At 41.0% G+C, this 16,125-nt stretch overlaps 1 protein-coding gene across 3 annotated transcripts in view; it reads right to left on the bottom strand.

Moving 5' to 3' along the window:
* LOC122874522 (zinc finger protein 469) overlaps positions 1 to 16,125 on the bottom strand; it is a 208,160-nt gene that overhangs the window by 38,742 nt on the left and 153,293 nt on the right. For all 3 annotated transcript variants that reach the window (XM_044192508.1, XM_044192507.1, XM_044192506.1), the window contains one exon: positions 3,923 to 4,133. The gene's annotated coding sequence lies outside the window, so the exon portion shown is untranslated. The remainder of the gene's footprint in view (positions 1 to 3,922; positions 4,134 to 16,125) is intronic.

Below are 16,125 nucleotides of genomic sequence, written 5' to 3' on the forward strand. Positions count from 1 at the left end.
AAACAAGGCCCTTGGAACAAAACTTTATTCCTAGTATTGATTTTATTTAATGAAGTGAGCAAAACAAAGCGGGTGCATTATAGAAAATTCAAGAAAAGGAGTATAAAAGTAAAAAATGTAGGTATTATAATTAATGCACATTTTGTCACTGAAAGCTCACTTTACTGTCTGTATCTAGACAGCTCATGCTGTCATGCCCTCAATATCTACAGCGCAAATAATGACAAATATGTTATCCGACTATTCAAACTATACAGAGACATTTGCCAACCATGATAGTGTAGGTCATGAAAATCTGTTGACAAAAACCATGAGAAAGAACACTTTAGCTAACACTATGGTTTCCATCCTCAGCTCTACCAAAAAAAATGTATTCATACCACAATATATTTTACTGTAGCAACTACACTATAGCTCATTAATGTTTGAGGCATGATCCATGATTGTAAATCAAGAATAAACACAGGCCGATATTTTCAGTTATGATCAGTTGACACACAAAATGTTGATTTTTCATCATGAAGGCAACTCTTCAATTATGTATTTAAATTTAGCTGAAAATTATATGGGCAAAAAAATTAAGGTTTGGCTTTCTAAAGGTTTTACCACCAACTCCGATGTTCTCAAAGTTTTAGGGACTAGGAGCAAATCTGGGGCGCCTGTCAAATGAAATCTAAATACAATTATTTATTATAGATTCATAACTCATGCCATTTAGGTATGACCAACTAAGGGAATTATTTCTTTCCTTTCTTTTTCTCCTTGCTGATGCTGTGTTTTTTGCTCACGTTAAAGTAGCAACACTTTCAAACTGTTCTTTTTCTAATTCAAAAGATGGAGAGAGAGGAGTGCCGTTCCCAGGGACCACATCACGTATCTTTTTGTAATTCACAATGACAGAGTGGTGTGTGTTTCCCTGGGGAATATCTACAGTATGTTGATGCCAGCTGTCAGTACAAGTTTAAGGAAAACAGTATTAGGATATTTAAGCAAGGCAACACTAGTTCATATCTACAAATCACTGCTGAGAAAATGTTGACTAGATTTTTGTCACTGACCGCATCAGTGTGTAATGCATAAATTGTGATTATAAGCATGTAGACATTTGTGTCTGTCTCTGTATGAGCCCATATGGTGACTGCCCCTAAGTTTTGTGCTTTGAAATATGACAATTGTACATTTGTTTAAGTCTAGATGAACAAAGCAATTAGAGTTTTAGAGGGACAATATTGTGTGTCAAAGACAAGCTGATTCAAATGGTTGCCGGAGAACCATTATCAAATAAGTTGCATTTTCATTTACTCAACCTCACCATAATCTCTTATCTTACCATCTTAACCAGTTCTTTAACACCATAACAGTGGTGATGAAGGGTAGATTAAACCCCTAACATGAGCATTTTCTTCTGAGGTTGAGGTCAATGTTCAGCTTTCACTACTGAAGCCTAATGAAAGTCATCTCAGCCCTGTCAGGAGTGAGGCAGAGAGGTCAGAAGTCATGACCGGATCACTCAACATGGGAATTAAGGGATAAATAACCTCCCCAGTCTTATGTAACCTTAGTAACTGGCCTGGACAGTACCTGCTGAGCTGATATTAAACCAACCTTATAGCCATTATCATGCCCCTTAGATACTGAACTAGATATAATACTTAGAGTGAGTAGTGTCATAGTCACATTATCTGGTGTATTAATCATAAAAAGAAAAGAAGGTGTCTCTCTTTGGAGTGTTAAATCACACTTCCTGAGGTTTCTGTTCACACTTCAAGCTCCACAGACTCTCTCTGGTTACAGTGAAGTCATCCTGCCTGCATACATTTTCAGGATCCCTGTGGATGTTTCCTAAGAAGACTTTAACTAAGACCTATGGTTACAAGTGTTGATCTTTCCATAATTCTCTCTCCCGGTAATCATGCATGAGTGTAGTGGTGGTGGTGGAAGAGTGGGGGCAGTGGGGCTGTCAGGGAGTCTAGAGTTACATTATCGGACAGTGTGAGAAGCAGGAGGTGGTAGCGGGGTCAGGGGTTCTGGTGCCCTCACAAACAAATGAGCCACCCAGTGAGGAAGTCAACAAGAGATGCTTTCCCCTGCAGCCCTGCAAGCCTTAGCAACAGCAGCTGAAGGCAAACATGTGTGTGACAAATGTGCCATCTGAACCAATGACAGGGTCTCAATCATCACCATATGGGGTTGCCACACAAACATGTCATACAAACACAGGCAGAGAGGGTGGGAGATAGACTGTGGGGGGCAGCAAAGACAGCAGACACAATATAAGATAATGAGGCAGATATTGATAGGATATGTCAAGTATTGTTCATATGGGAAATGCAGAAACATAAAACAAACTTCCCTAAAGGCTCACTGGTGGTCTGTTTACAATATCGACACTCTCACAGCTGAGCAGACTGCTTCAGTAGGGTTAAATGTTATGATGACTCCCTGTTGGGAAACTCATGGGAGAGTTGCTGCTGTTAGCTGGACTGCAATCAAGCAGGTTTTACTGTGGGTTCTATTGTTGCCCTTTGGGGTTTAATGACCAGCAAACAGTCTCATGATGGCCTCCTTCTGCCATTCTGTCCTACTAAAAATCCCCTGTTATACACACTGTCCTGACTGACAGACCAGATGAAGCCAAACTGGAAGTTCACACACACACAGTACTGCTTTCTTTTTCTTCTGGGTTCCTTCAGAAGAATTTCTATATAATTTTCTGTGTCCCCTGATCACCTCCAAATCTACACTGTATAGTACCCACAATGTTTTCAATCAGTCCTTTCACCACACTTTTATTTCATAATTTTATTTGCCTCAGCTTTTTGTCTGTCCTCTATCTCATGCTCTTTTTGTATTTTCCTCTCTCTTTCTCTCCCCCTCGCCAGCTCTGGAAAGTACATTCGCACAGTTCAACAGTGACACAAGGACTGTCTCCTTCATGGCAGACCATGCTTGTGTTTTTTCAATTAAGCTGGGCTCCTGTATACTATTCATTTGGGAAACCATAATTCTCATGGCCCAGCAGAAACTAATGGAAAGTCGCTTAGGTTTTTTTTTCCGGGAGAGGTATCGGAAAGACCCGTTCGCTAGAAGCATGTCTGACTAGTGGGGATGAAGAATAAAACCATAGGAATACTGTCTATGAGAATATGGGAGGTGAAGGCCTCACCAATGGGTATCAGGGTGCAAGAACTCATAGGGTGAATTGCAGCAGGAAGGAGGTGAGTGAAAGAATACAGATGGATGGATTTCTAAGGGAATGTGGATGAAAGTGAGTGAGTCGCAGGCCGGATCTGAATCGCCCAGGGGGGAGGAGGACAGATCCACTGAAATCACTTCAAAGCCTGGTGTCACTGGGCTGCAGATGAGTACAGACTATCTCCTGTCCTTTATTATTTACAGAGATGAGCCCCAATAGCCTGTTGCATCTCTCTGCTTTAAACAGCAATCAACAGTGCAAATAAATAATACACACACATCCACGCTCATTTAAAACGTCTCAGCCCCAGTCTGACCTCTTCCTTGCCTGACCAGTAGGAGACATTTATCACCATTAATAACACATTAACTTTTTACTGAATGCTGCGTCATTCTGCATTCATACATAAACAGCGCAGGAAATGTGCAAAGACAGACACACACACACAGTATATTCATGTGTGCATGCTTACACATGCACAAACACACACACACACACACACACACACACACACACACACACACACACACATACTGTATGTGCACACACACACACACACAAACACAAACACACATTTCAAGTGGGAGGGACCTAAAACGGACAGCCCCCATTACACCCCCACCCCCACCACAACAATCAACAGAGACAGACAGACAGTAAAGGAGAGCAGTGAGCGAGAGACAGGCAGGAGCAGCACAGAAGGAGGAGACAGTAGTTAAGTCTTACCTCAAGAGTAATGCTGTGGAGCCAGTACAAGGGAAAGCCTCATGACTGTAGCGGTCTTTCTCAGCCTCGGTATCTTTGTATCTCTCAGCTGTGGGAGACGGGCACTGAGACGACAGGCACAGTGCAGAGCGGAGCGGCGCTCAGCACACTACAGGCAGAGAAAGCAGTGGAGCCGCGTAGACCCCGGGCCCGTCCGCTCACACTCTGCCTTCTGAGGATGAAAAGAGAAGACTTCATTACCAGCTGCAGACCACGCCTCCATCCCTCCAGTCTCCCTCCTCCCAAGCCCTCTCTCACTCACTCCCTCCCTCCCCTCCTCCTTCACTACCTCCCCGCTTCCCTTCCACACTCCCAGCCAGTAGCACGCTCCAGGGTCTGTCCCAGCCAAGAGAGGGGGAGCAGACTGCCAAAGAAAACCTCCCATCCCACCGCCTGCCAGCGCTGTGCAGTGCACAGAGAGAGAGGGACAGAGAGAGAGGAGGGAAGAAGAGACAGAGAGGTGGCATATAGCATATGGTTTGAATCCACAAACTGTTATTTGTTTGTTATGAAATTTTACATTGAGTATACTGCTTCAGAGCTTAATAGTTTTGCAGTGAAACACTTGAAAATGCAATGATGAAGGACAAAGTGTGTGTGTGTGTGCATTGGTGTGTGAGGTGGGAGGTGGTGGGGTTGGTGTTAAATGAGTATGAAGTAAAAGAAGAAAAGCAGAAGGAGGAGAATTAAATTTGGACCGAGTGAAGAGTGTAAGGCAGCAGAGATTCACTTGAAAGAGAGGGGAAGAGAGACAGAGGGAAGGACACAGGCAGGGAGGCAGACGGAAAAATAACACAGACACAGAGAGAGACACAGAGCAAGATGGGTGATCACTTTGACAGTTTTGGGGAGAAAAGTAAAACGTGAAGAGACATATTTAACCAGGGGTTGTTGGAAGTTCTAATTAAGATTTACTGTAAGAAAGATCACATCAAAAGACTGTCGCTCAGGAAAAGTATGAGTGTGTGTGTGTGTGTTGGGTTCTATGGGGTGGCGACAATGTCTGTCTCTGTGTGTTTGTGTGTCTATAAACCTCTATGTCTCACCAGCTCTTCGCAAACTGCTTCCATCGTCAACACTCAAAATAAGGATGACAGTTTCTTCAGTCTCTCTTCATCTTCAGTCTGTCTTCCCCCTCCTTCTCATCCTCTCTGCCTTTTCTTCTTTTGCCAAAGTGAACTCTCTCTCCATTAGACGGGGAAAATAGGCCTAAAAGCGCTAGCTGTTTACTGTCTGTAATTATGAGGGGCTGGGTACACTCAACCCAGGAAAGCTCTGCACCCTGCCCCCAGTGCCACCACACACAAACCTAGCTCTACCAAGTCTGCCAGTTTAAACTGGGCCATGACACAGACAGAGAGATGCAAAGTAAAAGAAAAGAGGAGTAAAAACAGTAAAGTTTAAAGTTTCAGATCAACTTATAATTAGGAAAAATGTGTTGGCAAGGGGTCAAACTGTACTGTAGGTCATTGACATGAAATAACAAAAATTAATGTTCAAAGTAGTGATTCTCCAAGAATCTGAGAGAAGGCATTTGCTGGTAAAAGCTGTAGGTTAGGCTCCAGTTCATAGAATGACAGTTGAGCCTTGATCCTGCTGAAAATTAGAAAGAGACACCACCACAGCACATCACTGCATCAACCAACACTGCTAGTCCGGCATATGGTGTCCCATTTGAAGTACTTTCACAGAAAAAGACCTAGGAATAATCAAAAGAACAGCGAGTGGAAACACAAATACTGTATTCCAAAACAACATGAAGAACTAGAGCAGAGGTTTTCAAAGTGGGAGGCTGGCCTCCCCAGGGGAGGCTCAACGAACCGCAGTGAAACAATATTACATTAGTTATCAAAAGAAGATCACATAGAATAGCCTAAATGTGTGTGATTTGGTTAAAGAGATAGTTCAGAGATACAGTAGTTTTGGGGAATTTTACTGTTTTTCCCACTTTCCCAGAGTCAGAAACTAATAAATGCCTTTTTATGTATTTTGGTGTAGTCTGAAGTTATGTCAAACAGCAATATTAGGCTATCTTGGCTCAAATGCTGAGTGTCTATGGGATCAAATAACATAGTCATGATCCCAAAAGCAGCCAGGAATTGAGCAAACTAAGCAAGTAAACTAAGGGGTGGGGCAGAGGGTACTCTGGATTTTGAAAACCCCTGAACTAGAGGATTACAAGATAAAAAATTAAGTGATTCAAAAGATCGCAGAAAGGAAGAAAATGACGCAAAAAGTCTGCAAAATGTAATAAAAAAGGGAGGACATTTTTGGCAGCACATGATGAGGTAAGCAGGGATTATACAGATTTCTGGCAATCTCCAACACTAGCATTAACACCTACACAGACCCTCTCTGTTGTATAATGGTGTTAAATTTACACGGGTACACAAAACAGTACTTAAGGTTATGGGCTGCCTTCATTGTAGGTTGTGAAAGCCCAGGCCTGGGCCTAGGGTTTGAGACCGAGTGGGTTGGTCGAGGGACGACAGAGAAAGGGTAGACAAACTCATTTCAGTGCACTTTATTGCTAAGAAACACTAATCCTCCAAAACCAGAGACACGGACAGCCCTTCTGTGGTGTTTTATGTCTTTAATCTGGGGCTTTAGTGACAGAGAAAAAACTAATCCAACATCTGAAAGCTGTTGTTTGTTTACTGTCTACTATGTAATCAAGTATTGCCATTACCATAACGATAGTAAATAGATAAAAATAGCACAAAGTGGCCATATAATAAGGAAAATTAGAACAGTAATGACAGGCTGTCAGCCACACTTTGCAGCAAAAAAAATGTGATCGTTCTTCGGGATCTAAAACTGGGATATAGGACTGAGGTGGAATTTACTGAAAGGACACAATATTCTATCCAGCCACTAGGGGCTGAGTTGAGCTGTAATGTACATACAGTCCATTTACAGACAGGGACGAGGCAAAGTTTGGCACTAACCTTTTTACACAGGATCTTTCCCACCCTGCTCCCTGTGTCTGTTTTTGGAAGGATGAACCTTTGTGCCTCTTGATTTTATAACTGAGGTTACTGCACCTTGCTAATTTTAAGGGTGGCTCTTTTTCAAGAGCAATTCCTCCCACATTTATTTCAATTATTCATTTAATCCAGTGCAACAGACATACTGAGATACAACTCATTAGGAAAAAAATAAACAAACAAACCCAAGCTCCATGTCTAACGAGAATGCCACATGCTGCTGGGTGCAAAATATGCATATTACAAATAACAGATTTCAATTAGATTCCTTCACACTTGAAAAAGAGAGCTGTGTCACAACAAAAAACTTCAAATGTCTTCCTGATTGCATAAGAAAGCACTGATTATGACACACTTGTTAAAAGGACAACATTAAATATCTAAGTAAGGGGATATATGGGTGAATATCTAAACACCACTGGGTTAAAAACACCCTTTATGAAGAGCAAGCTGGAGGAAGAACAACAGCATCATCTCACAGGAACTTCAAGTTACAGAAAAGCCAAAACAGGCTGCCTCTGTGATTGAATTTCAAAAGCCACAGGAAAAGGTCTGACTGTCAGGCATCACACACATTTGGCAAAACAAACAGGCTGGGATGGGCCAAAAGGGATTACAATATTATAGTGCAGAATTAAACTTCTTAACGCCAATAACTAAGAATAGTTTGTGGTAAGATCACATATGCATGCAAGTGAACTAAACTGGATAAATGGAACAAGAACATACAATAGGATTTAATGTTTAGAGACAACTTGCCTTTCGTTGGCAGCTGGAATCATATTAGACTTCAGGATTCAATCATAGGTTGTTGTGAAATTTAAATTTCACTCTTAACGACCTGAATTGAAAACAGAGTCAAGGCAGATGGAAAGAGAGGGGACTTTCTGTGTTGTTAACACAGAAAACCTTTGTGAGATGTATCAAAGTGAGGGAACCTAAGATTGACTCCTCAACATTTCCAGAATGAATATGGAGATTGTTTAAATCCAGCCCTAGGGCCTGTGTATATCACCAATGGTTTGTATTATACTAGTCTAAACAAGTATTTTTAGTTCAATGCCCTGTGCATTAAAGAAACGCTGTTTTATACTTTATCCTTGAACCCATATCCTCAACCATCTAAGGTGTCTAAATGGTCTCTCTCGCTCTCTCTCTGTGTGGCAGAAAAAGTCATATAAAACACCAATGCTAAACATATAAAGTGTTTTAATGACCTTAGAGTATTCTAACCTCCTCTTAGGAAGTAACACCTGGGTCAAAAAATGAATAAAATTTTGACCTTTTGGAAGCAATGTGCAGATAGACATTAACTGACCTACTGTACAGTTATTACTAAATATAATTCCCTCAAGCTAAATATAGCAATGAGAAAAGCTTTCTCACATTCACCTTCCCTAAATATATACAGAAGGTTGTCTTTTCCTCTGAAAAACACAGGGAGACAACAGAAAAAAGCATGAATCAATGTAGCCATGGCAAGATGACAGTGGAGTCAAGTGTTTTAGCCTGGCTGTATGCCACATTGTGTGCCACAACAGTTGATGCACTCTGAAGCACAAACAGTCATTACTGTGTGGTAACCAGGACTGCTGCTTGAATAAGACTTGACAATGAAGTGTCTTAGCTGCTAAAGAAGAAGAAGAAGATCAAGCCTCAGGTATGTGTTTCATACAATAATTAATGCAGCTTGACATGCATGTAGCTTCATGATACTACAGCCTGTAAAGTATAGTAATGGCCCTTTCAGACAACGCAACAGTGGCACCACTGAGCTCTGAAACCCATTATTTACAATAGCTTGTGCCACGCCACAACAGCTTTATGCTGTGACGAATACAAGTGTGGTCAATAGAAGTGAGGCAGCCAGCCGGACACGGAAGGCAAAATGAAGGAAAAGCTAATATTGTGTGTAACTGAATTCCCTGAATTGTACAACACAAGTTTAAGCTTATATTGAGACCTCGGGAGGAAAACCCTATCTTGGAAACACGCTTCCAACCAAGTAGGCACATCAGGTGTGTTTTAACAGGTAGCTTGTAGGTAGGCAATATGTGTAGCCTATACGATAAACATAGCGTAGGTTTGTTATATGGTTATGTTATATGGCACGGGACAGATGCGTCTTCGTTGCTGGCAACAACAAAATGACTTAGTCCAGCTAGCAGTTTTGAAAACTCAGGTTCAACTCGGGTTTCAACTCAGACACAGATGATGGTGGCTAACCAAAAGGTCTAACACATCCATTCCCTCCCTCTGTCTGTGCAGCTTTTGGGCTCTGGTGCAGCCGGGCTGAGTGGCCAGCCTCAGCTCTGGGAATTTCACACCTACAATGGCCATGACCAGCAGAGCAAAGCCCATCACACCCTGGTGTGATGGGCTTTGCCCCGTCTCCCAGGGCAAACACGGGGCACCCCGGCCAGTGTAGACTTAGCAGCTTGGCGATGTGTACTCACCCCGCCATGTGTACCAGGAGTGATGATGTTCCCAGGGAGACAAGGTGTGGGGTTTTGGGTTGGGAGGAGGTGGGGTGGGACCAGGGGGGTTAGAGGTGAAAGAGGAAGAGTTGAAAAAAGGGGAAAAGGCCCACCCTAAGTGCTCTGTGTTCTTGGAGGAGCATAGACAGACTTAGGCTTTAATTGTAAAACTGTTTTCCTGTCCTAGAGAAGTCAAATGTTTCTTCAAAAAAGTAGAATAGCTTAGGCAAGCTTATTGCCAGACAAGAACATCTTTGTTGGATGATTATACAGAACCTCGAATTATGTTCAGTGACAACGTTTTTAAACTTTTCAATTTCCAAAATGACCATGGGAACTAGGGTATGGTGAAGGTTAGATGGGGTTATGACAAATAAACTGTGTTTGAGGTACGGTTAGGGTTAGATAGCGGAAAGTTTCAATGAATTTTATAAAGACATTCTGTCATTAGAAACTATTATTATTATTATTATTATATAATCTTAAATGTGGATCGGTCATGTCCTGGCCAATCCACTTAATAGGTCAGTATCGGCACATCTGTAGGTATGGTTGGGATAAGGCAACTAAAACACCTGGTTAAGGTTATGGAAAGTTCATGATTATGGTTAATAAAACTGCAAACGTTAATTGTAGGTCTGTGATGGGTGGCAAACTCCAGTCTGTGTGAAAGTTGGATGTGCCTAACGCCTATCCACCATTCCATCCACACACTCACTTTCTGCTTCGCTACATATAGGGCACACTACTTCCCTAAATAATGTAAATCATTCAATATAGATGTAATTCCTAGGGATGCTGCTTCGAGCACAGCATTCACAAGACTACCTTTCTCAGTGCTGATGCAGGCAAGAATTACATGTTACATCTTGTAACACTTTATTTGAAGAGGTGTACATAAGACTGACATAATATCAAGATAAAGCACTAATGTTATGTTAATTAATCCATTATTATTAATATTATAACCACTAACTGCTGCTAACTGTAACTGTTAGCTGCCGTTAGCTAGTTAGCTTGGTTAGCCGTGCAGCCAGCTGCCCGCTTTATAGCCAAAGCGCTTTACAGTGAAGGGGTGAAACTCACCTCAACCACCACCAATATGGTTAGGTTAGCTGACGTTACTTAAGCAAAAGGTAAAGCTATCTGTCCATCAGGTAACTCCATAAATCACCTCGGTACTGAACTCTGTCATCAAACTGGCCTTATAACATTTAATGACATCTTTATGACAAGTCCAAATGGTTCCACTTTACCTGAGGTCAAGGGAATTATTCATGACACAATAAAAATGGTCTCATGACAGCCAATGTCAAAACAAAGCACATATAACAGTATAATGTAATGTTAACACATAAAGCTAAATAGTTTCTTTAAGTTTGATAATTAGGCCTGCTATGGCATGTTTATGACAGGTTATGTTTTCTTGGTTAATGTCAACTTGTCATAACAAAGACATTGACAGACTATGTTGTCTTGGTTAATGTCAGGTTGTCATAACAAAGACATTTTTTCATGGTTAATGTCAAGTTGTCATAACAACGACATCTCAAACAATGTCAACTTTGCATTAAAAGTGACATAATTGACCGAATGACACTTAATGACAACAGTCATAAACCTTCATAAAGACTCCTTCATGTTCATGACAGGTCTCATGTCATGGTTATGATGGTGTCATGTCAGTCTTATGCACACCCCTTCAAATCCAAAAATCTAAAGTGAATCACACACAAGAATCTTCTCCTTCTCCTTACAATTGTCTTTCACAAAGAACAATAAATATCTCAGTTGAACCTGATGAATCCTGCAGCAAATTGTGTTGCTTGCAAAGTTGCACTTGATACTTAAGAAACACAAGCTACTGAAAAATATCTATAGGAGCTTTGTTTTATGCGTGATTCATTTCAAATTCTTTTTGTTAAATGTTTCTTCATTTACTCAGCATGGGATAGATAAGAAGTTTTTATCCTAAGACACTTAAAAAACCCAACCTATTTGCTAATCATGCTCACACAGTGAAAACAAGATAATCACTATGCTGTGCCTCGAGACTGGTGTCTCAGGCTAAACTGTAGCTAATTGAAGGGTAACTGACTCAAAATGTCATTTATGTCTGGAGCACAGTGATAAAGTGATTTAAATACTAAAACACATATCGATGTTTCCTCTTTGGGTTTCATCTTCCGGTGCCATTATTTTTTCCGATTAAAGCGTCTGGGTTGAAATAGAGAAGGGTGGATAGAGCTGCTATTGAATTGTAGCAAGCCACAGCAAACCAAACACAGAGCCCTCATCTGCACAAATAGGCCTTTCAATCCTTCCCCTTACTTTTGTCCCATCAATACTTCACTCTTCATGGAGACCAAAGCCACCAACTCCAACCTTCCCTCTGCCCCCTCCAAACACACAGAGAGGTGAATGGTGTCTACTATACCTTCCACCACTCCCCTCTCTGTGGGGTAGAACACATTTTGACAGGCCTGTATTTATGGCCGGCTGGAGTCGTGTTGGAATGAATCATGAAAAGGACCAAAATCATCTTGCTGGATGCTCATTTATATTGAGTGTTGGTCAGCTGTGTGGGTCTGTGTGTGTGGCCTATGTAGAGAGAATGAAGCTTGTGTGAGTGTGTGAGTGAATGTGTGGGAGCGGAGGATTAAGATAAGCCCTCTAATGAGCAACAAAGTGTTTGCTATTCTGTGTTTATTATCAGTCTGTGTCTGTATGGATGAAAACGTTACATGCTTTCTCTGTTGAGACTGTGTTCCCGTCCAACATTACGAAGCCTGCCTGCTTGCTGAAAAGTGATTTTGTAAGTACCACCATATAAACCACCATAATCAATACTATGGTATTAAAAGATAGGTTAAATTTTTTAAAGTCTTTTTTTAATCTTAAAACAATACTCACATGCCCATATGTACATGGACAAAGCTACTGGTAGCTGTAATCTTTAATTCTTTTCATTCTGGTCGTGAACAAATTCCTTCCTAGTGCCACTCCAAGGTAAGAGATGGGGGTCAAAATCCATTTTAAAGTTCAATCAAAGCTAATATGAGGCTTCAGCAGTCTGAGTTATTCAAATCAAGTGGGTATCTTCCAAATTTATAATCTAGTTATTGCGAAATTTCATCTTTGTGTTTTCCTGGACGATGTTTCTTTGCTGAGCTGGTGGATGGATAGTAACACAAAGAGAGATTTTGTACTAAAATGAAAATACCCACTTGAACTAACTCAGACTTATATTGAACTTCAGAATGCCTTTGCACAGAAGGAGGACTGAGACTCAATCTTTTGCATTGGAATCACGTTAAATGTGAACCTATCCTTTGAATAAAAAGGATTGTAAGCTTTATGCCATGTTAAGCAAAAAGCAGACTTAAAGCAAATGGTTGTGACTCATCTAATTTGAGAACAGTGTTGTATGTGTTTCTGAATGTCATAAATTACTCTGCACTGAAGTTGCTTAACAAGTCCTCCTGTTATCTGTCGGAGGGAGGTTGACCACAATAACCTTAAATGACAGCAGAATTCACAAGAATTTCCAGATAAATTGGACTTAATACACTGACTTTTACTGTAACCAGCACATAAATGATTCATTTTTAACTTCAAAATAAAAATCCATCTTTGAAAGACTATTGACTTTTGTTTTTTTAATTCTCCATGTTAGTCTCTCTTTCAGTACACACACACAAATACACACACACACACTGCACGCATCACCCCATGAATCCTTCAGAGTGCACTGTCTCAGTGGGTGTGTGGTAACAATGGGAACTGGGGTGAGCTAAGGCAGACTTCTCTGGTCCTTCTCCACATAAACCTTTAATATGAGGCCTCCTCCGCACCAGTCGGCCATCTAAAGGCACTGTACCCTGTAATTGACCTTAAAAATACTTTTCGTGGAGGTCGGCCGCCATGTCATTGGCCTTCGGCCCAAGCAGTGGCCACATCTCCCCAGCCCAGAGGAGCCTGGGAAGGCCTCACAGGGTATATTTAGTGGCCCTGTCCTTTGAGTGGAGCAGGAGATGCAGATAATGCCAGTCTGTGTATAAAACCACTCTGCTGCCCACGAGTGGGCCTCTCACAGGCACATTTCCCTCTCCCACGGGGATGTGTTTCCTGAGGTCAGAGGTCAGTTATATGCAAGCCCGGTGAATGTACAAACACGGTAGACACTGACCAGAATCCACCTCTGCTATGAAGAAGGGGCGTGCCAACTTTTTTGCCCTGTAAGGCAGGCTTGTTGTCAGATACAGACAGTTTCAGTGTAACATACATCTGTGGCATCACATTGCATTAACTGATGTTGTAGCACACACCAGGCGATACAGACAGGAGTACAGCAGCTCGGATTTGACATTTGCTGGCTTTCTAAAAAGTCTTTCTGACCCTTCTCAATTGAGAATGACTTCCGGATGGGACCCGAAACGTCTTGACGACTGAAAACAGTGTCCAGATGACTACGACTGAAACCTTTTCTACGACACAGCAGTGGTGTCTTGATGCACATCAGCCTGCAATGATTCACATCAACTCCTCAGGATACACCTGTCTTTGTATCCCAGCATCAACACACATCAACTCTTCAGAAATGCAGCCATTTTAACACATTCTGTCCCATCCTAGATTGTCACATGCCAGCTTCTGTACCTTAACTACTCCTTCTGTCTGTATGGCTCATCCAGTAGGGGCTACAGGCATCAATTGATGCATGTCATTTCCGTGACTTGTGTGTTGCACTTAAAGGATTTTGAGCATGTCCTAATCTGATTTGTAGGATCAGAATCCAAACCAATCAAGGCATTTTTCACTTGATCCACATCCTTACGTTAGTGTAACCATTTCTACTACGGGTCCAACGACTGTCAAAAACATCTTATTGCATTAACACACCTAACATGCTTGAGTAAAAAAAAAAAAGAAGAAGAGTTTTATGTAGATCTCAGGAACATTTCTCAAGAGCATCATGCCCCTTAAGTGCTGCTGTTGGTGAAAATTGCATTTGGACTTCAATATTTTGATCATGTTGTTTAAATCCTGTCCAAACCTTCCTGCTACAACTGATCAACACTGACACTCCTGTCTCCAAAGGTATTATACAAAACATACAGACATTATACTAAATATTATAGGCATGGGAAACCATCAAAGGAAAGCTATGGTGTAGGCTATCTTGTCATAATATAGAGCTATTCAGCTGTCAAACATATGTAAATTGGTTTACTAACTGTCTACTTTAGGCTATGTATGCTCTGTGCAGTGGTATTATATAGGAAAATATTAATATCATATCAGACTTTATATAGGCACATACTCAATATAAAGAGAATCAGACTGGGAAAGGGGTAATGCAATTTGTTCTATCTATTCTGGTATTCCTTCTTTGCTGAGCCTTTTTTATTTTAAGGTAATTTCTATTTGTTTAACACAAACACCTATACTAACACTTAAGATAATGAGAATAAATATTACTAATACTTACTTAATAATTACTAATGAATTTTATTAATCTTTTGTCATCTTTACTACTCACTTTTATGATTGATTGATTGGCTTCATTATCAGTTCTTAATCCATTGTTCAGTTCAGATTGTTTTATTATGTCATCTGGTTGCATAATTGTAATATGAAAGTACAGATGTATAGTGTGGTATGTACTGTATGTGTTTAGTAGTTGGTATTGTGACTGAAGCATGAGCCTGTTCGCTTGTTGTCACTCATAACAACCGTAACGTTCCTGCTGGTTTCTGTTACACACTGTTGTTGGGCATCGGCAAGGTAATTTAGGATTTATTTCATGAAAGATCATTGTTGGATATAAATTACATCTTTCTTCTGTCTTGTAAAATGTTTAAAGGTGAAAACTGGAGTTGATATGAGAACAAAAACACTGACCCCTTCCATCTGACAGACCAACACGGTGACAGAAAGCCTCTCTGCATCTCTGGAGTCAAGCACTGTTACACATCTGAGGACAGGAGAGTGATGCAATGGAGCCTTTCATCTGATGCAAGCGTGTTTTTTGCGCACTTTTCACAGTTATAAACCATTCCAATAAAAACAGAGTGGCCCTCATCTCTGACAGGTGGAGTTATCAGCAATCATAGCAACAAGTACTGCTCGACTCAGTGCCACTGGCTATTTATGTTATGTAATAGTCATATATCTATATCTTGTCTCTCTGAGGCTCCTGTCTAATTTTTATGTCACTTCTGCTCAGTTATGGGTGACAGAGAGAGCAGATGGGCCAGTGTTTACTTGTAGCGCGTGCAATCACACCTTTAAATTCCTCGGTATAGCAGTGAGAGAGGTTGCAGTCACTTGTGCCTGCCTCTCCTACTTACCAGTGAAAACCACAAGCCTTGGCAAGCTTTAGCCACACATGCCAGCTCCACTCATCTAACTATAGATTTCATGGCCTTCAGCAACTTGCACTTGGATCTCACACAACAACCAGGCACTTGTATGACCCCTGTCCTTAAATCATCCATAGAATTGTTCAAATGCTGTCATAAACTAAAAGGATATCCTTAATATTTTACAATAACAGATCAGCTCCTATTATCTTCACATATTTGCTTAGAGGGTCTTTTGGTCTCTTAACAATACACATGCAGAAAGCCACAAAGATAGCAGGAAACAGGATAAAGAAAGAGAGTCTCAAAACTTCTGGATTCTCCTCAAGAGACGC

The sequence above is a fragment of the Siniperca chuatsi genome, linkage group LG4 (genome assembly GCF_020085105.1).
Source record: "Siniperca chuatsi isolate FFG_IHB_CAS linkage group LG4, ASM2008510v1, whole genome shotgun sequence".
NCBI classification, from domain to species: domain Eukaryota; kingdom Metazoa; phylum Chordata; class Actinopteri; order Centrarchiformes; family Sinipercidae; genus Siniperca; species Siniperca chuatsi.